General features: G+C 49.1%; 1 protein-coding gene across 2 annotated transcripts in view; it reads left to right on the top strand.

Moving 5' to 3' along the window:
- TCEANC2 (transcription elongation factor A N-terminal and central domain containing 2) overlaps window positions 1-25,904 on the top strand; it is an 81,590-nt gene that overhangs the window by 40,971 nt on the left and 14,715 nt on the right. Inside the window, exons 6-7 of one of the 2 annotated variants that reach the window (XR_012079095.1) lie at window positions 16,634-16,736; window positions 23,898-24,011. The gene's annotated coding sequence lies outside the window, so the exon portion shown is untranslated. Of the gene's footprint in view, window positions 1-312; window positions 7,367-16,633; window positions 16,737-23,897; window positions 24,012-25,904 lie in introns of those variants that run through there. The other variant, XR_012079096.1, reaches the window with a different exon arrangement.

Genomic DNA, 25,904 nt, shown 5'->3' with positions numbered 1-25,904 from the left:
AGGGTCTTTTGAGCATCGGTTGAAGGCATTTGGACTGAAGGAATGCAGGAACTGGTTAGTTTTTTGGTTAATGGGCTGTGTAGAAGAGAAGCTGGAGGAAGGAGAGAAAACGGAAGTAGGAAGCTTCATTTGTAAACAACCAGAGGGTTCTGCTAACTTAGGAACCCAGAGTAAGTTGAAAACAAATTGCTCTCTGGCTGAAAGGCTTCAGTGGTGATAGTTGGAAAGTGAAATGATTGCAGAGATGTGCTTTGGAGATTTGGAAAGCAGGCTGTGTTATTTGTGGCTGTTTTCTCCTTGATGCATGTGCAGAATTTCCATGAACGCTAATGGAGGTATTCTGAGTGCTTGCTGAAGGGAAGGAGACTTGCAGACATCCATCTAAGCTTGCCCACCCACTAAGAAGCACCCCTGAGCTCCAGCCTCTTAAAAATGAAAGGGTCAGCTCATGAAATGAGGTGAGAGAAGTTCCTGGGAACTCTGAGTTGCCTGTAAGTCTCGGCATGAATGTGTCTTCTAAGTGTGTTCAGTTGCTAGAGGAAATTTGGGAGAGTAAATACCATTAGAATCTGCTCCAGCAGCTTATTGATCCTTTTCTTGTGGTGGTTGTATTGGAGGTCTTGGTCTTTTGGGTAGGGACCAGGTCAATTTTCATTCACTCAGCAAACGAATGTTGCCCAGCTGCTCTGTTCCAGGAACTAGACTGGCACTGGGGAAACTGCAGTAAATGAGATATAATTTCCATCATTCAGGAACTCTCAGTCTGGTGGGAAGACAGACACTTAGGAAAATAATTAATGTATAGCATATTGTTTACTGTAGGTATTTATTTAAAGTGTTGAGAAAGTAGAGAAAGCAGTGATTAACACCATTCTAAGGGAAGGAAGGTCTTTACACAGGGTTAATGTTTGAACTAAGTCTGAAAGATAGTTAGGAGTTCTTAGCAGAGGGGTCAGTATGTGTGCAAAAGCACAGAGATGTAAAGTGCATGGCTCGTTTTAGTAAAGGCAAGTTTTATGGGTAGTGGAAGCATAAAGGTCTTAGGAATGGAGAGAAATGGGGCAAAAAGGTAGCCAGGACCCTGGAGGCCTTGTGAGGGAACTTGGAGGCCTTTGAGGGAACTTGGACTTTGGCCTTCAGATCTTGGGAGGCCGTGAGAATTTTCTGAGGAGGTGAGGGGGCTCATAAGATGTGTGTTTTAAAAAGATAAAAGTGTTCCTGCATAGACAGATATTTAAGGAAAAAATTATAAACAAACAAGCAAAACCCCCTACAGTTTAAGGCAAAGGAAAGAAACACCTGAGATTCAGTAAATTAGAGATTTTTTTTTTTGACAAATGAAGTTTAAAGTTGACCAAACAGATACCATTAGAGTCCCAAGTGTGAAAAATAGCAGGAAGCTCCTCTAATGCGGTTACTGTGTTCAGTGGTGAAGGAACAGGCAGCTGGCCTTTTTTCATTTATAGAATATCAGGTCTTTAAACTTGTGCCTGTCAACCTCGGTTTTCTTTTGCTGCAGCCTCAGGCCTCAGAGCCTCACTCTGAGATTTGTAATGTATTTTGGATGCGTTTATCACAGCCAGATGGGGTGAGGGCTCAGTTTGTTACTGCCCATTATTGCTATGGAAGGAAGTGCATCCACAAAACAAGGCTCTGGAGCTTCAGTTCGTTTGATGACACTGCCTTGGTTTCAGTAGAGAGATGGTTTGATTGGATGACACTGTATTTTCTTTTAAACCAACCAAAATAATACAATTGCTGTCAGGAATAGGCTTACCCATAAGCTAAGGAGTTTGGTTTAAAGATCCAAGGAGACTGGGATGTCCAATCAAATGCTCCTTTTTATCTTGTTAAAATCATTGATTCAGTGTATATTTATTGAGTTCTTATGTGCCAGGTTCAGGGGTAAAGAAGACAGTCTCTGGCCCCAGGAAGCTCACAGTCTAGTGAAGGAGACAGATAAACCGTTTTTTAAAAGTCAAACATTCTGAATTATGGGCATTCAAAGAAGAGGAAATAAGCCAATAAACATATTAGAAGATGCTCAACCTCACTGGTAGTCAAGGAATGGCAAAGATGAATGCCATCCTTAAAGACTTACAGGGTACAGGGATAGTGATCCCCATTACCTCTCTATTTAGTTCACTGATCTGGCCCCTACAAAAATCAGATGGATTCTGGAAGATGACAGTGGACCACAGCAGAGTCAACCAAGTGGTAGTTCTAGTTGTAGATGTGGCATCTTTCCTGGAGTGCATTAACATCTTCTCAAATACATGGTATGTAGCCACTGATCCAAGCATTGTTTTTTTTTTTTTTCCCTTGCCTATCAGAAAGGAAGACCAGAGTTCATATTCACTTGGAATAGGTGAAAGTATACATTTACAGTCTTGTCCAGGGCTGTTAACTTTCCCGCCCTCTCACAGCCTAGTCTGAAAAGACCTGTACTGCCTAGATATCTTGCAGAACATCACACTGATGTACTGCATTAAAGGCATCAGCTAATTAGACCAGGTGAGCAAGAAACAGCAAGTGTATTGGAAGCCTTAGTGAGACACATGCATTGCAGAAAGTAGGAGAAAACATTATGAAGATTCAGGGGCCTGACATATCAGGGAAATTTTTAGGGGCCAGTCATCTGGGATTTGCCAGGTACATTCCCTCCAAAGTAAAAGACAAAGTATTATACCTCCTCCTCCCCCAGTAAGAAGGAAGCACAATGCCTGGTAGGCCCCTGGGTTTTAGAGGCAGCATGTTTCATACCTGGGAATACTGCTTCCTCCCATATACTGGATAACACAGAGGCTGCCTGTTTGGATGGGGCCCCAGAGTGGGAAAGGGCTCAGCAGCAGGTCCAGAGTATAGTACAAGTAACCTTGGTGTGTGGACCATATGATCTGGTGGAACTCATGGTCTCTGAGGGATCTGTAGTGGGGAAAGATGCCTATGGAGTTTATGACAAGCCTAGTAGGAGAAGCACAATCTAGACCCCTGGGGTTCTGGAGCAAGGCCATGCTGTCTGCAGCCAGGAATGACACACTTTTCAGAATACAGCCACTGATTTGCTGAAGGGTTCTGGTAGAGACGGGTCATCTGACCACAGATGGTCAAGGTGGCCATGCAACCAAAGCTGCTCACCGTGTGCTGGATTCTGTCAGATCCACCAAGTCATAAGGTCAGACAAGGCCAGCAGCAATTCATCACAAGATAGACATGGTACAGCTGAGCCAAAGCGCAAAAGGCTACATGAGCAGGTGGCCCAGACATATGTCACCCAGCACCTTTTGCACCAGTGCCTCTCCCTCAGCTCACCTATGGATGCTTAGGGAGCTCCTTGTATCCAGCTGGAAAAAAACCCCCAAAATTTGTTCATGAGTGGGTCAGCTCAGTATGTGTGAGCAAGCCAAAAATACACTGTTGCTGCACTATAGGCCCCACGCAGGGGCGTCCTTGAAAGGCAGTAGAGGAGGAAATCCCTTCGACGGGCAGAGCTGTGAATAGTACATATAGTCACCTACTTCTTGTGCAAAGAAAAGGGGCCCAAGGTTAGCATATCTGTGGGTCTCATGGGCAGCAGTGTATGATTTGGCTGGTTGATCAGGGACATGGAAGGGTAAGATTAGAAAACCAGGAATAGGGATATCTGGGGTGAAGTCATATGGACAGAACTATGGAAGTGGGCACCAAGTGTGTATTCCATGTTAACACCCACTGGAGAGTGTATACCATGGAAGAAGCACTGAACAACCCTGTATGTGCAGCTGGCATTAGCCAGCCTCTAAAGCCACCCCAGAGCTGGCACAAGGGGTGCATATGAACAGAGTAACCACGACGGCATGGAGGGAGGGTATGTGTGTGCCGAATAGCATGCATTCCCAATCACCAAGACTGATTGAGATATTGCTGATGCTGAGTGTTCAACCTGCAAGTTACAAAGACCAACTCTGAGTCTCAGATATGTCTCCATCCCTTGAGGAAAACCACCAGCCACTTGACAAGTTGGTTGTATTAAACCCCTTCCACCCTGGAAAGAGCTGCAATTCGTTTTCACTGAAATAGACATACATCCTAGATATTGCTTTGCTTATAGGGCTTCATCCTGCACAACTCTCCAAGGGTTTACAGAGTGTTTAATCTACTGGCATGGGATCCCCTATGAGTCTACAGCAGTGGGCACATGGCCACCTACTGCCCTATCCTTAAGCTGCCAGCTTGGAACTATCTGTAGAAGGCACAGCTGAGGCACCAGCTGAGAAACAACACTCCGTGAGGATAGGGTGCCGTCCTCCAGGATGCAGCACATATTCTAAATCAAAGACCATTCTACAGCGCTTTGTCTCCAACAGGTAGAATTCATGGGTCCAGGAACCAAGGGATGAAAGTAAGAGTGATCTCACGCTTACCATCACTCCAGGAAAGCATTTGTTCTTTCTATCCCCCCAGTTTTAGGTTCCCAAAGAGGCAGCACTTCAGCCAGGAGAAACACCAAGATGACTATTGAACTTTTAGCTATGTCTGCCAGCCAGACACTTTGAGCTCCTTGTGTCCAGGTACCAGCAGGCAAGAAGTGGAGTCACCTGACCATCAGGAGGAAATAAGGCTGCTGTTAAGCACTGGAGCAGGGAGGTATATCTTTGGTACCCAGTTGATTCATTTGGAAACCTCTCAGTACTCCCTTGCTCAGTACTTACAGTCAATAGACAAGTGCAGGGGCCACAGCCTGAGAAGGATCAGGCGACCACAGGTTCAGACCTCTCAGGACAGAGCGTCTAGACCATGCTACCACGGAGGTCACTGAGACCAACTAGCTGAGGGTAAGGGGACTCTAGAATGGATAAAAGAAGAGGGAGACGATGAGTATCAGTTGTGACCTCAAGACTAGTCACAGTAGTGGGGGTTGCAGTTTGTCCCACTAAGTTTTCTCTGTAAGTTTTCCCCAGGAAGAGAGGCCACCAGAATCCCAGAAGACCTGCTCCCAGAACTTAAAGTTTAGCTGGATGGTACAAGGTGCAGGCTCTAGTGGATGCTGTTCTGCACTGCCCAGACCTCCCACCCCTATGCCTGAGACACCTATTCCCCCTCAACTGAAGAGCATTACCTCACCCCAGCTCATACCCCTTTCCCAGGGCAGGTTGATTCAGGGTTAGAAAGACCTATTTCCTTTGCCCTAACTCAGCACAACTCTGAAGGACCAGCCCAGCTTCACAGCTCTGTGTGGCATTGGCTGAGGTCTTCCTATTGTGTCACTCGTCACGTCTGCCTAATCTTGTTCCTTTCCCACCCACCACCCAAAAGCAATCCCTAATAAACTCCCTGTATGCTAATCTCCATCTCAGAGTCCCCTCCCCAGGGAACTGGACCTGTAACATAGCTCTTCTAGTTGTTGGTGACAGCTCTTAGAGCATGGGTTAGCAAACTTTTTAAAAAAGGGAATAAAGACTTTAGGCTTTGCAAGCCATATGGTCCTTGTCACAGCTACTCAATTCTGCCATTGTGCTAAAGCAGCCATATATGGTATATAAATGAATGGGTATTGCTGTGTTCCAATAAACTTTATTTACAAAAGCAACTAGTGGGCTGCATTTGGTCCGTGGGCCTTAGTTTGCCAACCCCTGCTCTAGAGAAATTTTTACATTTGCACAGAGTAGGCATGTGCAAAGATTTTAATTGCAGTATGGTTTGTAATAAAATTTTAGAAGCAAGCTAAAAATAATTAGAAAAAGAATGGTTAAATAAATTGTACTTACAGATTTTGGAATACTATACAGCAGATAAAAAGAACAAATTTAAGAAGAGGGTATACCTCAGTGGTCGAGTACCTTCTTAGCATGCATGAAGTCCTGGGTTCAGTCCCCAGTTCCTCCATTAAGATAAATAGATAAATAAACCTAATTACCTCCCCCCATCAAAAAAAAAAAAGAACAAGTTTAGATCTACTGTAACAGCACTGCCCAATAGAATTATAATGTGAGCCTTATGTGTAATTCAAAAATTTTCAGTAGGCACATTAAAAATATAAAAAGAAACAGATGAAATGGATAATATATTTTGAACTCTATACACCCAATATATTATCACCTCAACATATAATCAAAATAAAAATTATTAATGAGATAGTTTATATTCTTTTTTTGGTGCCAAGTCTGAGATCTGATGTGTACTTTACACTTACAGCACATCACAGTTTGAGCTGCATATAGATGATCCCCATACTTACAATGGTTTGTCTTAAGATTTTATGACTTTATGATGGTGTGAAAGAGATACATACTTTTCCTGGGCTAGTGACGTGCGGTAGACCTTCTCTCGTGATACTGGGCAGTGGCAGCAGCCGCAGCTCCCAGTCAACCATGTGACCACGAGGGTGAACAAGATACCCTTATAACCATTCTGCACCCAGACAGCCATTTTGTTTTTCACTTTTGGTACATTATTCAATAATGAGTTATTCAACATGAGTTATTCAACACTTTATTATAAAAAAGCCTTTGTGTGAGGTGACTTTGTCCAACTGTAGGTTCATGTCAGTGTTCTGAGCATGTTTAAGGTAGGCAAGGCTTAGCTATGATGTTTGATAGGTTAGATGTATCAAGATTCATCAGGATGTTACCCCATCGTAAGTCGGGAAGATCTGTACATTTTCAAGTGCTTAATAGCCACATGGGGCTGGTGGCTACTGTACTGGACAGCACAGATCTGTAAATACTGACATGGGAACAGCACTGAGACATATTGTTTAGTGAAAAAGGAAAGTTACAGAATAATATATACAGTCTGAAACATTTATGTAAAGGGGAAAAAAAACCCTATTTCTATAGGAATATATTGGGGAAAAGAGAAAAAAGAATATATAGATATGTACCCATAACTTTAACTAAGCTTCAGACTTCATTCAGACTTCACCAGTTTTCCCCGTCATGGCCTTTCTCTGTTCCAGAATTCAGTCCAGGCTTGAGCTGTATTTAGTCATGATGCTTCTCCAGTGTCCTCTGCTCTGTGACAGTTTCTCAGTCTTTCCCATGACCTTGACAGTCTTGAGCAGTGCCAGCCAGGTATTTTGTCTAATGTTCCTAAATTTGGCTTTGTCCAGTGATTTCCTCATGACTCAACTGGGATCAAGGGTTTGGGAGAAGAATACCACGGAGGCGAGGTGCCCTTCTTGTCCCGTCAATTCACAGGGTACATAAGAGCCTCATAACTTACCGCTGGTGATGTTAACCTTGACTGCTTGGCTTAAGGCGGTGTCTGCCAGGTTTCTCCAATGTAAAGTTACTACTTTTCCCTTTTCATACCCTATCCTTGGAGGCAAGTCACTAAGTCCAGACTCTACTCAAAGGTGATGGAAATTAAACTCTGTATCTGTTTACGTTGTTTGGAATTCTTCCCCGGTGAAGATTTGTCCATTCTCCCCTATTTATTATTTATTTGACATCAATGTGGACTCACATATTTATTTTATACTTTGGGTTGTAATCGTATCTGATTTTTTTTTCACAGTGAATATCAGCCCATGCATTGTGTTTTTTTTTTTTTAATGCAGAAAACATACAACCATGCTGTGTGAGAAACAAATTCTGTGACTGGCAAGATTTTCTCCACAGCACTTCATGACTGCCTTTGACTAAGACAGTCATTGGCTTACTGCTGTTCACCTGACAACTCTAGACAAGCTATTTCAGCACTCTGAGACTCAGTTTCCACATCTGAATAAGGGGATGTTTCAGGAGATGGTGTCAGGGGTGAAGAAGGAGATGACTTTGTATGTTTACAGGTGTACAGGTATTTTGTTGCCCATTAATAGACCTCTAAGTTCTTCATGATGAAGGTTATCTTCTCTTATTTACGTTGGAAAATGAACCCGGAGCTAATAGCCTTTGAGAACATTGTGTAAACATAATTAATATTTATATCCCCGTCACAACCCCAAATAGTCTTCCTTCTCTGCTCTTTCATCTAAGTGGGATATAGTTTTCCTGTTCTTCCTCATCTTTTTCTTCCATGGCTGAAATCCACCCCGAGGCCTGGCATTCAAGGCCTTTGCGTGTTGCTGGACCCTTTGGCCTCATTCATGTGCCTCTCATCTGCCTATGACTGTGGCCACACTGACATCCTTATCACCCAACAAAAATGCTTACTGAGTGTCTGCCCCTCTATTCCAGGCCCTGTGATGGGCCCCAGGCCACAGAGCTGAACCAGATAGGGGCTTTGTATCAGAGCTCACAGTCTACTGGGGGGACTGGGTTGTTGATCCATAGCAACCTAACGTACTAGAGGGATGAATGGAGGACTGTGGGAACATTGTGGAGGGAAGGCTAACTGTGCCTGTGGAGTGGCCAGGTGTAGAGATAACCAGACAGGCTTTGCAAAGATGCTAATTTTGGAGCTGGGCTTTGACGGATGTATAGGAGCTTACCAGGCAATGAATGGGAAAAGTGGTATTCCAGGCACAAGGAAAGGAAGCGCAAGCCAGAGAAATGTCAAAGAACAGGGAACAATAATGAGTGTCGTGTGGCTGGAACCAAAGTACAGGAATAGGAAGAATGGCCTGGGGTGAGGCGGGGGCCAGTCTGTGAGGGGCCTGAATTCTGGACTGGGAGTTTCTACTTCGGGAAATTGAAGAGTTTTGAGATAAGGAGATACCTAGGTAAAACGGCAGGTACAGTATCCGTAGCTAACTGCGTGGGTGACTGTTCATCAGTACAGGCTGAGCGCCTGGAGAACGTCAGGCACTGTTTCCCCTCCACCTGAATGCGAGCTCAGGCAGGGACTGTGTCTGATTCACTTCTGTGTCCCCAGCAGAGTCTGGTACAGAGCAAGAGCTCAGTACACAGGCACTGGATGAGTGGAATTGGAAGACCAGGAAAGACCGCAGCCTGGGTCATGCCAATATCACCGTGCAGGACCACGGCCAAACCCTCCCTCAGCCATGGGTTTCTCTTGATTCCGAAGTTTGTGCTGGTCCATAAACCTGTCTACTTGGAAAAGTCCCGTCCCCTCCTACCTGATGCAGAGAGCAAGGCTCCCTGAGGACGCACTTAAGGTTGGATTGCTTCCGAGCCAGAAAATGCATGGCCCACGGGAGGTTCACTTCAGAGGTACACAGCCCACATGGCCACCAGGGACATGATTTGAGGCCAGCCCACAAGGGAAAACGCTTGTAGCATTGCCATGGGGGTCTCTGGGTCAGTACTTGAGCTGATCAAATATCAGGATTGTTAAAAGGTATTATTTTGGAGAGGCTGTGTGGCAGAGGGAGATCAAAATAGTCAAAACCCCAGCTGTCATGGAGTGAGCGCCTGCTGCATGTTAGAGGCTGTGCTAGGTCTGCCATGCTCTTATTCACATTGTTATGTCTAAAATGTAACCCTGATCCTCCTCCCCATCCCCAGTGCCAGAGCCTCTTACCTCGTCTCCTTGGGGGCACTCTTGTCCTTCCTGCACTTGGTCTCCACCCAGCAGCCAGAGTGAACATCTGAAACGTCTGCAGCTCGTACCACTCAAAGCCCTCCCATGGCTCCCATCACACAAAGTCCTTACAGCGGCCTAGAGGGTCCCACATGTCCTGACATCTAGCACCGTCTCCATCTTGTCTCCTTCCCCCAGCTCCAGTGCTCTGGTCTCTGTGCCTCAAACTCGCTGGCCACGTGGCCCTTCCCTGGGGCGTTTGCATCTGCTGTTCCCTCTGCCAGGCACACTCGGCTGGGTGATTCACTTTCTCAGGGAGGCCTTCCCTGGCCACCCTTTCCAGTTGGGCCACTGTCTGACACAGTGTTTTTTTCTTCATGGGATTTAATCCATCCAAACTTACCTAGTCTTTAATATTTACTTGTGTTGATTTTTGTTTTTGTCTCTCCCACCAGAGCACATGCTCCTCATAGGAGCAGCGATCTTGTCTGTGTCCCTTCCACAGGTCCCCCATGCCTGGCCCGGTGCTGGGCCCCAAACAGGGCCTAGTACGTGTGTGCTCAGTGAATGGCAGCTCCAGACTGGCCTGCGAGGGCCCATGCAGCCCCGCGGTGTGACAGCGCTACCCGGGAAAAGCTCAACCCTAGTGGGACTGACAGATGGTGCAGAGCCCAGAGCAGAGGCACCGCTTTTATTAGTCTGAGTTGCTTTTGCTCGGAATAGGATTAGCATAAATACCGCCCTGGGCAAGTGGATAAGGAAAAGCTCTGTTAGTTACAGCAGCGACTGCTTCCCTGCCACACTCCAGGGCTCACACTCCAGAGCTCTCCTTTGCTGGGTGAGTCCAAGGCGTGGCTGAGGGTCCTGCGCAGAGAGGTCAAGTGGGCCAGGTGTGGGAGTCACACACAGAATCCTTCTCCATCCCCTCCTCGCTCTTCCCCTCCAGTCCCCTGCCACACTGACCTCCAGAATGACCTCTCTAACCCAACCTACTGCACCAGGCAGAAAGCCTTTTACTGGCCGCCATTGTCCCCGGATGAAGCCAAGCGCCTTATAAGGATGAAGATGAAGATGAAGATGTGATGATGGCAGCTCCTGCAGAACTCTCACAACCCTCCTAACAGCCCTGCAAGGCAGACCAGCCTCATTGTCCTCATTTGTCAAGTGAAAATCTGGTGGCTCAGAGTGGTTCCATGACTCCCTTGAGGTTACTCCACCAGCGAGTGGCAGAGACAGGTGCCAAGCCCAGGGCCGTGGACTGATGGTTCAACACGCATTCAAGGCCCCTCTGAGCAGCCAGCCTCCCCCTTCAGCAGAGCTGCCACGATCCAGGTGCCCGAGTGTCAGCCTTGCCTGCCTCAGCAAGGAGCCCAGTCAAAGGCCGGCATTTACCCCATGAAACTCTCGTTTCCTGGCTAAGAAGCCTCCCTTGTTCCTCTTCATCTCTCAGCTCGCCCTGTTATCTTCCAAGTGCATTCTCGTTCCTCAAACAGGCAGTGACCTTTCTCAGTCCCTTGTCTTTGCAACCGATGTTCCCTCTGTCTGGTAGACTCCTGCCATTCTTCATCAGTTCCTCCTATAGTCCCTGGGACAGGTGCCTGACACAGTAAGTTTTCAGTGTTGTCATCACTACTGTATGGACCGTTTTACAGAGTGATCCAGGGCCCAGGCTCTGGAGCCAAACCACCTGGGTTTAAATCCTGGCTCAGCCACCAACTAGCTGAGTGATGCTGGGCAAGTTACTTAATATCTCTGTGCTATGAGATACGTTCTCAACTACCTCATGAGGGTACCTTCTGGCACCGTTGTGAGGTGTAAATAAAACACGTAGAACACTAAGCACAGGGCCTGGCCCAGAGTAAGCACTCAGTATCAGTTATCACTGTTATTATCTGCTGTTTGTATCTGGCATTGCCTACCCTCTCCCAATCCCTGTGCTGGGCACACCAGGTGGACTCAGACACAGAGTCCGGCCTTAGAATCCAGGGGAGGAAAGAGGCGGGTAAACACTCCATGACACTGCATTCTTCCGACCAAGTCACTGTTCTGCTTAAATCATCCTGTGCTCATGGGCTACGAGGAGCAAACAACACTCTGCAACCATTCCTGGCCTGCCAGCGGCGGCCTGGGTCCTTGTGCCCCCATCCTGTTGAGTGTCTCATCCATGGAGAACAGCTTTGTCAGCTCCCCTCTCTCCAGGTTAACCCCCAGAGCCAGGAAGGAGTGAGCTGCAGTACAATTTATCTCCCTGGGCTGCTTCCCCAGCTGAGATTTACAGGCTGTGCCTGTCACAGTGACCCTGCAGGCTCAATTACAGATCTGCTTCTAGGCTAGGTGGGGGCAGGAACCTGCCTAGATTTGCCAAGTGGCCCTGAGGGAGAGCCACAGGCCCTGTCAAACCTGAGACCTCCGAGAGCTTGGGGCCCATTCAGCTGCCTTGCTTGTCACACATGAGGAAACTGAGGCCAGAAATGGGGAGGTAGTCAAAACTGCCACCAGGGAAAATGGGCCCAGTGTGAAGACTAATGTGGGCCCCTGAGGAGCTTATTTTATTGTACAGGAGTGTGTGACTTCATTATTACCCAGATAGCTTTCTTTTTATGTAACAAAAATATTTACCTTGGAAACATGCTTTGAAACTTAAACCTAAAGCTAAAACTGCACTTCCATAAACGAAGACCATACCCTGTCCACACAAATATGTTAAGAACGTATTGGATGTAGCCCAGATGTTGCCCGGCTTCACTGACCTGCGATGACAAAGTGGAGTCCCATTTTTTGTCCAAAAGACAATGATTCTGAGCCTCCTTCTACATAAGCAGTAACCTACCCTTCTCAAAAGGCCCTCCGGTTGTTCCTGGGAATCCCCGAAAGTAGCCACAAACCAGCCTGTCGGTGGCTGTCACCATGAGTTGTCTGCCTATCCTTCAACAGCTCGGGCTCCTTGTTCATCGATATCCTGAACTAGTGACGTCCTTGAAGGGAGGCCCACTGCTGCCACTGTTAATGGTGCCTGCTGTGGGGACAGTGTCAGGGCTTACAAGTGCCCCACACTGCCTTTGCTCTGGGTGTGACCAGCCATTGGGGCTGGGCCCCTGGGGAGGGATCCTTGACATGCAGTCCTACCAAGTGCAGGGAGTGGGTCCCCCTTGTGGATTGAAAGCTTCCCAGATAAGAGTCCTTGGTCAGGCTACCTCCCCTCTGAACCTGAGCCATCTCAACAGTGACAAAGAGGTGATAATGCCCACTTGGAAGGGTTGTCAGGAGGATCACATGAGGTCTATAGACACGAAGCCTGGCACATAGTAGGTCTTCAGTAAATGACATTATTATTATACTGCCTGAGGCCAGGTCCCTCCAGGAACAGACCTTGAAACAAGGATTTGAGACAAGAGGAAGCACTTGTAGACATGTTGGAAGATAAGACAGGAAGGGGAAGAAGTGGAGAAGGTATTGTCAAGCAAGTTTCTGAAAACCAAGAGTTCCACCACGGAATTCTGGATAGTGTAGAATGTGCCTCAAAGTTGTCCCAGTCAAGGGGTGAGGGAGCTGGGGTGTGTATCTGCCAATCACCGGCTGGAATCTGCTGTGTTGTTCTGTGTCTGCATTGGTTTCTATACCGCAGTTTGGCGCTCTAGAATGTCAGAGCATTAGGCAGGCAGTCAAGTTAATCCATGGTAGAGACAAGAAATAGCCCTGAAGGAGAGGAGCCCCCAGCCTGCGGTCACTCAGCAAGGAAGTGGACAAGCCAGAGCATCCTCACTGTTACCTCAGAGCTCCCATCACTGATATGGGTGTCTTCTCCAGGCTAGTAGGCGGTGGGGTGGGGGTCCTGTCAGCCATCTGAATGCAAGGCCAGCCCGCCTGACTTAGGTGCTCCTGGGCTCTCTCAGCCTCTCCCAGATGCCTTCCTTCTTCCCATCTGATGTACCAGGGGCTTATGAAAAATCTCAGCTTTGGAGAAGGGAAAGAAAACTATTACAGAGTCCTGGAAACTCTGATGGAGCAGCTGGAAATTTCTAGTTATGCCTTCTCTACCGGCCTCCTTCCCAGGGCCACTTAAAAACAGGGGAACATCAGAGTTCCCCAAGGTAGGGAGCCCTTCCCTCAAAAGACCCAAGGGACCTGGGTCATAGCCACAAGTGAGGGGCTCCTGGGGAGGGTCTGGCGTGTGGGGGTGCAGCTAATGAAGATACAGTGGAGTCACTGCAGATTTTCCAAGAGCGCCGTTCAAATGCTTGAAAGGGGAGGGGACTCAGCAAGTCATTCAGTGGAATCCTGGCTTCCTGACCAGGGCCTCCGCTGACCAGATGAGCCCTTGTAGCTCACCTGCCCTATCTGCTCCAAGCATCTCATCTATAAGGGCTCTCCAGACTGCCCCGACTTTGTCCTACTGCAAGTCTGACTCCATACTCACTGGGCATTGACCCCGGCTTCCAGCTTCACCACGGCTCTCCTCATTCCCAGATGTAAATCAGGGCTGTTGGTTCTTACCCAGAATGACGACTGCAACGCTGGCACCGCTGACCACTTCATCCTGGAAACCCATTCCTCTCATTTTTTTCCAACAACATCGTCTCCTGGTTTCTCTTCCTAGGTCTCGGGATTTGTGGACCCTTTCATTCACTCAGCTAGGATTTACATGGCTACTTTTATCTGCTTGTCATTGTGCTTGGCCCTGGTGACTCGGTGGTGAGCCAGATAGTCAGGACCCACCTTCCGGAGCACACAGTATAACCGAACCCTCAGGGTCCGGTTCTGAGCACCCTTCCATCTCCCACCTCCCCACTCCCTCCTGATAATCTTAGCTACAGGCTGATGACTGTCAAACCCCAATCTTCTGCTCAGACCTTATTCCCAAGTTCCAGACCCACACCTCTAACCTCTTGGAGGACATTTACGTCTGATGGTCCACAAGCAACTCAGGCTTGTAAGGTCCAAACCAAAGTCATGATCTTCTCCTCAAACTTCTCCACCCCTATGGCTTGTTTCACAGGTGATGAACTGAGGAGACATCTTTCACTCCTCCCTCCAGCACTTTAAAACTATCTGCCCTCTAAAGAGATGCAGCCCTTCTGTCTTTCCAGGGTCAGCACCCTAGGCCTGCATCACTGACACAGCCCAGCCAATCTTCCTTATCCAGGCTGTCCCCTCCAAACCATTGCGTGGACCTGGCTAGAGGGGTGAAAAGTAAACCTAAACAGCCCAAATGTCCATCAATGGATAAATGGATAAACAATTTGTGGGAAATTCAACCGGCCCTCTGTACCCACAGGTTCCTCATCGATGGAGTCAACCAACTGTGGGTGGAAAATATTCAGGAAAAATTAATTCCAGGAGTTTCCAAAAAGCAAAACTCAAATTTGTTGAGGGCTGGCAACTGTTTACATAATACTTCCACTGTATTTACAACTATTTACATTGCATTAGATGTTATAGGTTCTAGAAACGATTTAAAGTATATAGAAGGAAAAAATAAAGCATATATGAAGCATGAAAAAAAATAAGATAAAAAATAAAATATACAGGAGGACGTGCTTGGGTTATATGCAAATACTGAACCATTGTATATAAGGGACTTGAGCATCTACGCATTTTGGTATCCACAGAGGTCCTGGAACCAGTCCCTGCAAATATCAGTGGACAACTATACACACAATGGAATTTATTCGTCCATAAAGGGAATGAAGTATTGAAAGATGCTACAACACTGATGAACCTCAAAAACAATAAGCCAAGGGAAAGAAGCCAGACACAAAAAGCTTCTTATCGTATGATTCCATAAATGAAATGTCCAGAATAGATAAATCCATAAAGACAGAATGCAGGTTGATTGTTGCCAGAGTGTGGGGGAAGGGAGAATGGGGAAAAAATGGCTTAATGGATAAGGGGTTTTACTTTGGAGTCATGGAAATGCTTGGGATTTGAATGTTGGTTGTACATCTTTGTGAATGTACTAAATGCCACTGAATTGTTCACTTTAAAATGGTTAATTTTATGTTATGTGAATTTCACCTCAAATTATTTTTCTTAAATACCACCTCACACCCATCAGGATGGCTTATATCCAAAAAAAATAAAAAATTAAATTAAATGTTGGCAAGGATGTGGAGAAATTGGAACCTTGTGCACTGTTGGTGGGAATGTAAAATGGTACAGCTGCTGTGTAAAACAATATGATGATTCTTCAAAACATTAAATTTAGAATTGCCAAATGACCCAGCAATTTACTTCTGCATATATACCCAAAGGAACTGAAATCATAGTCTTGAAGAGATATGTGTACACCCATGTTCGTAGCAGCATGATTCACAATTGCCAAAAGGTGGAAACAACCCACACGTCCATGGATGGATGAATGGATAAACAAAATGTGGTGTATACATACAATAGAATATTATTCAGCCTTAAAAAAAGAAGGAAATCCTGCAATATGCTACAACATGGAAGAAACTTGAGGACATTATACAAAGTGAAGTAAACCAGTCACAAAAAGACAAATATTATATGATTCTACTTATTTCAGGTACTTAGAGTAGCCAAAACCACAGAGACAGAAAGCCGAATGGTGGTGGCCAGGGGCTGGAGGGAGAGAATAGGGAGTTCTTGTTTAGTGGGTACAGAGTTTCAGATTTAAAAGATGAAAAGAGTTAGGGGGATGGATGGTGGGGATGGCTGCACAACAACGTGAAAGAACCTAATGCCAATGAACTGTGCACTTAAAAATGGCCAAGATGGTAAATTTTTATGTGATGTGTGTTTTACCACAATAAACATTTTTTTTTGAAGTAAATCTGACCTTGTCAGTACCTTTTCAGTTTCCTGTAAGGGCCCCATTTTTCTTAGGATTCAGTTCCAGCCCCACAGTTCAGCACCCAAGGTCCTCTATGACCCATCTCCCCACCCACTTCTCAGGCCCTCCGTCCTGCTGCTCCTCCCACACATTCCTTACTCCGTACACCAGTTATAGTTGGCCATACAAGCCAACCATTTCCTCTAATGCTCTGGGCCCCTGCACATGCTATTCCTTCTGTCTGGGACACTTCTCCCCACTTCTTCTCCAGGTTCACGCTTCATCGTTTGAAAGTATGCTTTGGGATTATTTTCTCTAGGGAGCCTTTTTCTTGCTTCCCCAGTCCCTGGTATGGGGCCTCTGGGCTCCCCTCCATCATATGACCTCTGATGTCACAGAGTATCATCTGTTTATGTCTGTCTCCCCTCCCCCCAGGTTGTGTGCTGCAGGAGAAGTCTGACGGGTTTTGCTCATCTCTGCGCATCTCTGAGTCAGCAGAGAAGAAAGGGGGAATGTCAGCGTGGAGATTACTGAGGCGGTAAGCTCTCGGGTTGGGTGTGTGAGACAAGAGTAGAAGAAGGTAGAAGTGAAGGGCAGGGTGTACAGAAGAGGGAGCGACCCCATCCCTGCCACTGAGCCCCGGAAGCTTCTCGGAGGTAGGGGCGTTTGAGAGGGCAGCATTTCTGCAGACAGAGATGGAGGTCGTCCAAGAGCTTGGGTCAAAGAGCCGAGATGGGAACACGCTTGGCATGGAGGAGGAGCAGAGAGCACGAGTCATCCTAGAGCACTGATTCTTCACAAATCTTTCAGAGTTGCAGAAGCCTCCTCACAAATGAAGTCACATAAGGAACCCCAACCCATGAAACAAATACAAGCGGAACTACTCTGGTTGAAGTAGACGTGAGAATTAGGTTGAAAACTTTGTTCCATCCCCAACACACACACACCATCCCCATCATCACACCTCATCATCACAACTGTCACATATGCAAATATCACCACATACACACCACTCACACACACACACACACACACACATCATTACATACACTTCATCATCATTCTCTGCCGAGCACAGAAAAAACCAGCAGCACAGTGGGTACAGGTAGAGCAATTGATAGAAGTGTGACTCTGAGAGTGATGGGAGCTGGTCATCAGGGCCCTGTGGACAAGATTGAGGAGGTCCAACTTCATCCTGAGGCCAGTGGGGAGCCACGCAGGGCCCTGAGGAGGAAGACCCCCAGCTGTAGTCTGAGGATGGAGTAGAGGGGCCTGAGACAGCCATGGCCAGCCTGCCCAGACAGAGTCCCCAAAGGACAGAAATGGCTCCCTCACAGTCCCTCTAGTGCAGGGTAGGTTAAGAATGCGTGCCCCAGATCAGCACGGCAAGAGTTCTGAGGACCTAGAACCTGGAACCAAGCCCAAGCCAACGTTCTTACTCATCCTTAAGCCGAGTCCAGACTCCATGGTCTGACCTTGGTGTGGATGAACTCAGGGCAATGGCTGGAGGCAGGGAGGCCAGGGAAGCTAGTGTTAAGTATAGTGTCAGTGAGCATGAGAGAGACAGGAGCAGACTGCAGTGATGGTGGCACATGTAATTGACAGGCTGGATGGGGAGGTGAAGGAGAGGGAGGGATCAAAGATGAGCCCCAGGTGTCTGTCAGGGTGACCAGTGAGTGGTAATGCCGCTCACTGAGATAGGAACACAGGAGGAGAAGGAGGCCCTGGGAACATAAGGATTCCATCTGAGGCTTCTGGGGTGGCTGTGCCTGTGGGACAGCCTGGAGCTGTTGTCATTCAGAGCAGCAGATGAGAGGACTGAACCCAGGACAGAGGTCTGGGTGGAGCCCCAGAGTGGGAGTCAACAAATACCCGGGAGATGGTAACAAAACTCCCAGGAGAGAAGAGATTGTCCAAGAGCCTGCTGGGTGAAGGCACAGAGGCCCCTTTCCACCCTTCAGACTAAGCCAGGCTCCGGGGAAGTTGTCTCCACTGCACTGGCTGTTTCCCCTTTGACACACTCGCTCATCTAGGGGACTAACGAGTCCAGTTTGCCCAGGACTCCTGTGATTTTAAAACCGAAGGTCCCACATCCTGGGGACCCCCTCAGTCCTGGCAAACCTAGGCAAGCCAGGACAACTGGTCACCTTGCGCATACCCCAGTTTTAAGGATAAGGTCAGTGTCTGTCTTCCCTAGTCACAGTAACAGGATTTAAGAGTCAGGGGAAGGAGGATGCCAGGAGGATTGGGTACTGGTTTAGGAAGTTGGAGAAAACCCTCCAGGAGGCATTCCAATCTTTTTCCTGCTGGGAAACCAGCACAACCCAGATGTCATGGCTCAGTTCAGCTCCCAGGGTGGTTTGTCCTTCCGAGTCCCCAAGGCCACTCTTTCCCCCTCATCAACTGTCCTCCCCAAGGAGGCCAGCAGCTTCCTGGTGATGCCACGGAACCCTCCTTGCAGCCCCACAAGGTGGCGCTGTGCCCCATACCAGCCTAGGCCACTGTCAGGGGTCAGAGGGGCCTCCAGAGCCTCACGCCAACCCTCTGGGCCGGCTCCCCACTCGCAGGCCTGGGGCCCTCAGGAACCGTCCGGTTGAGGAAGACACCTGGACGCACCTACCATGCACGCAGGAGTTCTTGCTCACCAGGCATGTATATGCTCACCACACTCCCGCCCACACAGGCCCTCAAACACCCCAAACCCCACAGCCCTGCCAGAACATGCTGGGCAGAGCCAGGAGGGACCTCAGGGAGCACTACTTCTGATCCCCTCTAGAGACAGAGCACACACACGTGCACACAGAGGAACACCCCTGTATGTGAACGCACGCTCCTGCAGTCAGGAGCCCCTCCCCTAGCTTCCTTCTCAGCCTCTCTTTCTCCACAACCCACACCATGACGCCCTCACAGCCCTTTGGTGAGAATCAAATGAGATGCTGGAAGGGATGGGGTTTCACAGAGCGAAGCAAGTTGGGCACGCTTGAGGGTGTAATGGGGGCGATGTTAGACATATATGTATGTTTGCAAATGCACCTGCACACACAGCAACATGCAGCCCCCTGCACCTGTGCCCCAGCCACACGTGAGGGAAATCCTGCGCAGCCGCGTCGTGAAGTCAGCCCAGGGCCTCCTCACGCACACCAGCTCACCCTGCTGCTCAGAACTGCAGCCCTAGTCTGGACACCCAACACCCAGCAGGCCCCTCCCTTCCAGGGTCCCTTTCAGCTTTGAAATGGAGCTAGCAAAGAGGACTAGTGTCCAGGCAGCGTTACCCCAAACCTCCAGACTGGCCCCCAGCCAGCCTCAGTTTCAGCTCTGGATGGAAATATGCTCTTCTGACCCTCTCCCACTGCCAGCCCTGCTTCCAGCTCCCATTCCACTGGCTGTGTGACCTCAGGCAAGGCCTTCCCTTCTCTGGTCCCTCCCCTGTTCCCTGAGCCTTGATTGTCCTCTATTAAACCTTACCGGGCCTTGGGAGTCCTGATGAAAAACATGGCAGTGAGGGACACACTGGTCTGGAGGGTTCAACCCACCTACATCCTTACTACCTTTCTGCCCCTGACATTGGGCACCCTGAGGAACTTCTCTGGGGGTGACACTGTTATTAAGGATCCAGCTCAGGGCCTGGTTTGCCAGAGGTAGGCGGGAAATCTTTGCTTCCTCGTGACAAGGAATCATCACTATGTGGTAGGGATCATGTAGACAGGGGCAACTGTAAACAAAAAATGTCCACAATCCTGATAGAGCTGGAGGTACCTAAGGACAGGGAGCTGCATCCCAGAGGCTCAGAGCCCACCTGACTCCTTCCCACCCCTCCTGCCCTCAGCCTAGCACCAGACCCTGCTGGGGGTAAGCGAGCCCTGGGGAGGAGGGGTGACTAGGAGCACGGGGCTGTGGCCTGGGTGTCCATGCTGTGCACATCTGTATCCACGTGTGTGTGTGCATGCACACACACACACGTGCAGGAGGGCATCTTTCCACGTGCCTGAGAGCATATGCAGAATCTCTCAGATGAGCCTATGGCTTGGATTTGAATCCCAGAGACATTTCTGGGCTTCGTGACTTTGCCCAAGTTACTTCACCTCTCTGTGCCTCTGGTGCCTCACTTATAAAATGGAAATTAAGATAATAATAAAAAGTAAGTAGTAGCACAGGCCTCAAGGGATTAAAGAGAGGATACATGTAGAAAGCAGTCAGCCAAGCACCTGGTGGCACACGGGTGGTGCTCAAAAAACTGTTAGCTGCTATTTTATACACTGTGGGCTCATTCAGTTATTCATGTTTATTCATTCACTGACTCCATCTCCATATGAAGCCAGGCCTGTGCTGAAGGCTGAGGACACAGAGACGAACTAGACAGGGTCTTCAACCTCCAGGAGCTTCCAGAGTGACATGGAGACAGATCTGAGCACTGACAATGACAGCAGAGCAGATGTTGAGAGAGGCAGCTGGGAGACAGAGGGAGGGAGAATGGGGTCCCTGTGATGGAGGGGCGCCACCCCCACACCCCCACATCCCCTGTGCCCTGCCCTCCCCTGGAGGATTCCCTGCTCCCAAGCTGTCCACGTGCTTTCTTACCTCCAGGCCTTTGCTCACGCTGTTTCCTCCACCCGGAAAGCCGTCTCCCTGCCCCTGACTGCCTGGTGAATGCTGGGCATCTTTGAGGACTCAACCTCAGTGGCACCTCCTCTGTCACACTCAGACGAAATGGCTCCTGGTTTTACCCACCACACTCATCAGAGACGAGTTGCTGTGGGGCCAGCACGGGCAGCCTCCAGGGGCTGCTTGTTTCTAACCTCAGATCCGTCATCAACTCACAGTGTGATACAGCCCATCACTCTACTTCTCAGGCCTCAGGTTCCCCCTCTGTATAAAATGGGCAACACCACCTTTTCAGGACAGGTGTAAGGATCAAAGGAAAGACTGTTAGGGGAAAGCACTTTGCAAACTGTGAAGTGCTGGGCGCCCGTCCAGGGGAGTTTTCATTCAAACAGCTTCCTTTCCTCTCCTGGGTGTCAGACAAGAGGTGTGTACACTCCACAGGCCTCGGCTGCCAATACCTGGAGCTCAGGTGTGGGGCAGTGTATGTTTGGGGTTTGTTTGTGTTTGATTTCAAAGTCAGGGATACTCCCTCAGCCAGGTGATGGGGTGGGGCCTGGTCAACAGAGTTGCCAGCGGAATCCCAAGGGTTGGGGCCCTGATCTACCCTCCATGGCAATCAGGTGGAAACTCACCCCCAAAAGAGAAGTGAGATTGTGCTGCAGGCACAGTGTGTCCTTGGAGTCAGGCGACCTGAGTGTGATTTGGCTCCTCTGGGTGACCAAGGCCAGTCACCTTCTCTCCAGGCCTCAGCTCCAAAGCTAGTGCACAGGATTTATGACTTGGGGAGCCCTTTAGAGTCCATGGGTCCTGGTAGCACCAAATGCTGACGTGATCGCCCAGGCCTTGGAGCTGCTGTGTGGGAAGAATCTTGACAGCCGGGAACTACCCCGCCTGCTTTCTGGCCTGTCACCTCCACTTTCTCCTCCCACTCTGTGCTGTCCCACTTGGCGAACTTGGGGTTCCCTTGAGGCTCCCAAATTTCTAATTTCCAGCGGTGCTCTGCCTGAAATGCCCTTCCTTCCCCTTCTCTCTCCCCTTTCACCTGTTTAATGCCTCCTCATCCCCCAAGACCCTGCCCAGGCATCACTGTCTCCAGGGGGCCCTTCTGCTTCCAGGCAGCTTGGGGCTCTTCTGGCCTCAGTGCTCACCCACTTTGTGTCACTGTTGGTTTAGGAGCAGGTCTACCTACACCACTCACATTCTCTATCTCCCCAACACCCATAAGTTCAGGGCCAGGCACCCAAAGGCATGAATGAATACCCCTAAAAGGTCCTCTTGGCACAAACAGCAGGGAGACCACCTGGGAGAATCCACGTGGTTTTGGTTTCATGAAAAGAGTCCCCAGAGGAGCTGAGTTCTTTGGAGACTCTCAGCTTTCCTGTCTGTAAAATGGGGTGGTCATGATGATTAGACTGGGTGATGCACCTGTGTGCCTGGGGGCTCAGTGAGTGGCAGGCCACAGTGGTCATGAGTTCCTGGGAGGCTTCACTGGGAGTAGCATTTGACCAGGCACCCGTGATGAGGCAGCCGTTTGTTGGGGCCTCTCTGGGACCTCAGGAGCCCCAATCATTTTGCAGCTTCAGGCCAGGACTGGTCAATACTTACCAAGCTGGTCTCTGCAGTAGGCAGTGGGCACAGAAGCATTAGTGCTGCCGGACTCTGAAACTAGACCACCTGATGTGAGGCCTGGCTGCACCACTAACTAGTGATAGGACTGTGGGTGAGACACCCCACCCTCTCTGTCTGAGCTCCTGTCCCGAGGGACCTAAACAAGCTGATATGCATGAAGGGTCTCGAACAATTCCTGCTGTCGGTATTAGCCTTCACCTCATGAGAGCTATAAGCTGTGACCTCAAGCAAGTTACTCAACACCTCGGGGCCTCAGTTTTCTCGTCTGTGAAGTGGGACTCATCACAGAACTTGTACATCACAGCATTATTACAAGGATCAAATGAACTAATTTACAGAAAGGGCTTAGATTCTTAGGGTAACACCAGGCACAAAAAGTGCTCAATATTAACATCTAACATGCATTTTGTTACAGCTACAAATGTGAGTTACAGCTGTTACCTGTTATTCTCATTGACTGCCCTCACTTGCTCTGTCGCAAGTTCTGGGCTCTCCAGACGGAGCTAGTGCTTGAGTTGAATCCTGCCTCCATTGTTTCTCAGGGGGAATAACTGTAGTTACTGCTGAGAGAATTAAATGAGAAAGTAAATGCAAAAAATAAATCTAGAAACATGCCTAGCATAGAGTAAATTTCAGTTAATGTTTCTACAATTATTCCCAATTTACAGATGAAGAAATTGAGACTTGGAGAGGTTATGGAAAGCTAGTGGCAGAGTCTAGCTGCGACCCCTACTCCCAAATCCAACTCCTGACATCATCTCTGCCTCGTTACTCTCTGGACCCCAGCACCTTGGCTGGAATCCTGGCTCCTGATGGGTGCTGGGAAGTGCCTCTTGGAGGAGACCCAGAGAATTGGTGGATTGTCAGACCAACGTTACTTGGCCAGGAAGTGGCAGAGACAGACATGAACCCAGGGTTCGTTTCACTGTGCCAAGCTGGTTTACTCCCAAACAGTAAGCGTGGTGTCAACAGATCAAAAGCCTTTCCATGTGGTGGACTGTGCCCCAGAAGACATCAATGACATCAAAGAACGGCCACTTAGCCCTCTTGGTCAAGTGGGCTTCACTCTGAAGCTAAGGTCGCAGGGGCTGCTTCCATCGTTATTCTGAGAGCAGCAGCTGGTGTCATCCAGGTGCCCTAAATAGCAACTTCCCAGCCTGCCTTCCCAGCCCCTGCCCCCAGCCCTCTTCCTCTCTCCCAGTTGTGGCATGCTCTTTCATGCCTCTTTGATTTAGCACATGCAGTTCCCTGTGCCTGGATGCCATTCCCTCCCCTCTGCCTGATGAGCCTCCTGTGGCATGAGTCATCCCTCTGGGCTCCTCTAGCACTTACACAAGTCGAATCAGTAATTTTAATCCTGACTTGTTCCCAAGAGCCTTTGAGAAGAAAGGACTTTGTTTATTTCTGTGCTAGTGGCTCCAGATCCACTGTCACTCCTCTCCATCCTGCTCCATGCCCATCCCTCTAGGCTCAGCCAATGAGGTGCCAACCCTCCTGAAGACCGGAGGGCTGTTTCCCCTGGCTGGCTGTGTCCCTCCAGGAAGCAGGAGTCTCCGCTCCTCACCTTTCAAGCCAGAGGACGGTAAGGAGCCCCACTGTTAACTAGCCCTATGTTCTGCACTCTCCCCTGTGGTTTCTCTGCACTCTGTGTGCCCCTTTGTAAACAGCCCCTTTATTAAACTTGCTTCAGATTCCTGAATTCAGTGGGCTATCTGCTGGTTCCCGCAGATCCCAGCATCAGGGACCCTTTGAGCACTGTGAGCCTTAGAGCTGGCTCATACCCTCAGACGTGAGCTCCTGAAGGGAGGGGCCGTGTCCCAGCCAGTCTGCATCTCTGCACAGCTCAGCACCTGGAAGACACAGGAGCTGTCCTTGACTCAGAATGCACAAAAGTACCAATACTGCTGCACCCGTGAGGTTGAATGAATGCAGTTGGAAACCGTCCACTCATTCCCTCGTTCGTTCACTCATTCAACCACAACTGCTCCCTGGCGGTCATGCGTGCAAGGCTCTGGCAGGGGTGGACAAGGAGAAGACAGCCTTCATGGGGCTGCCGTCGCAGTCAGGGGAAGCGAGCACAAACAGGCAAAAGCAAGCGCACACCTCACACCACCTCAGAGGAGATTCATTCTATGAATGAGGCAAAGCAAAGCAGAGGGGCACAAAGCAACAGGGGCGAGGATGCGGCTTTAGACACCTGTCGGGGGACACTGGGCAGAGAAAGATAGTAAGGAGCCAGATCAGGGAATTCTCAGTGCAAGGACACTCCACACAGGGGGACCAGGGGCTAGACAGGCTGGGGTGGGAATAGCCTTGGTCTATCGAAGATCCGCAGGGAAGCTGGGAGGCTGCGGCAGCTGCAGCGCAGGGGAGATGCCTGGGGACCGGTGAGGACTTGTTTTCCTGTAAGGACTCTTCCAGCTCTGGGAAGTGAGACAGCCTCAGGGAAGCCCCTGCCTGGGCCAGGGCTCGCCAGGTACCAACTCCCGAGTGGTTGAGATGGAGACCCTGTTTGGAGCGTACTCCCTTGTTCTCTCAGTCCTCAAGTGACCTCGTGAGAGGGGTCCTTCTATCCTCATTCCACACGTGAGGGAAATGAGGCTCAGAGAGGTTAAGCCACCTGCCCAAGGTCACAGAGAGTCAGAGAAAGGACTGGAAATGAACTCAGGTCTGTCTGACCTGCAGACCAGACAAGATTTTCCCAGGGCCCCCCCAGCCATTTGCCAAGGGCTTCTTCATCACTAACATTGGCCCCACAGGGACAGGCTGGCCAGAGGACCCAAAGCTCCTGTCTGGGGGAAGGCACATCCCAAGGTCACATGGCCAAAAGCGAGAGAGCTGGGGTTCAAGCCTGGCTCTTTCCACAGCCCCCTACCCTCTGAAAATGGGAAACGGTAGGTGAGCAGGAATGCTGCACCATGACCCCCGGGTCCCACAATCTCCCAGGGCCAGGGTGCGTTGGCTAATGGGTATCATTCCAGCCCTTTCACTTCTAGTGACACTGTGCTGTCATAAAGGCTGTCATTTCCTGCGGTGCACGCAGGATAATCAACGTGCTGGCTGCCCAGAGGGCTGGAATTGGCAGTGTCTGAGCACATCTTCTTTCTCTACCATTCCAGTCCCCTCCCAGTCAGACACAGCCCTCATGTTTGAAAGCATTGGTCTGGGGTCCCAAGGGGACCCTGCTCACTGCATAGTACCCCCAGCTCAGGGAAGAACTGTCTCTCTCAGACTAGTTTCAACATGTTATAGCCATGTGACTTTGGGCTTGGCACTTTCCTCTCAAATCTCAGTTTCCTCATCTGCAAAATGGGGGCAATTTATATCTGCCTCACAAGGTGGCTTAAAATGAGAGGACACATCTTGAAAAAAAAAATGAGAGGACACGTCTTAAACCTCTTTCACATATGGGTGCTTCAGAGTAGTAGCTGTGACAGTGATGGTGCCGGGGGTGACAGTGATGGTGCCGGGGGTG

This window comes from Vicugna pacos, chromosome 13, assembly GCF_048564905.1.
Source record: "Vicugna pacos chromosome 13, VicPac4, whole genome shotgun sequence".
In the NCBI taxonomy this organism is placed as follows: Eukaryota; Metazoa; Chordata; class Mammalia; order Artiodactyla; family Camelidae; genus Vicugna; species Vicugna pacos.
This window is presented reverse-complemented; position numbering and strand designations above follow the sequence as displayed.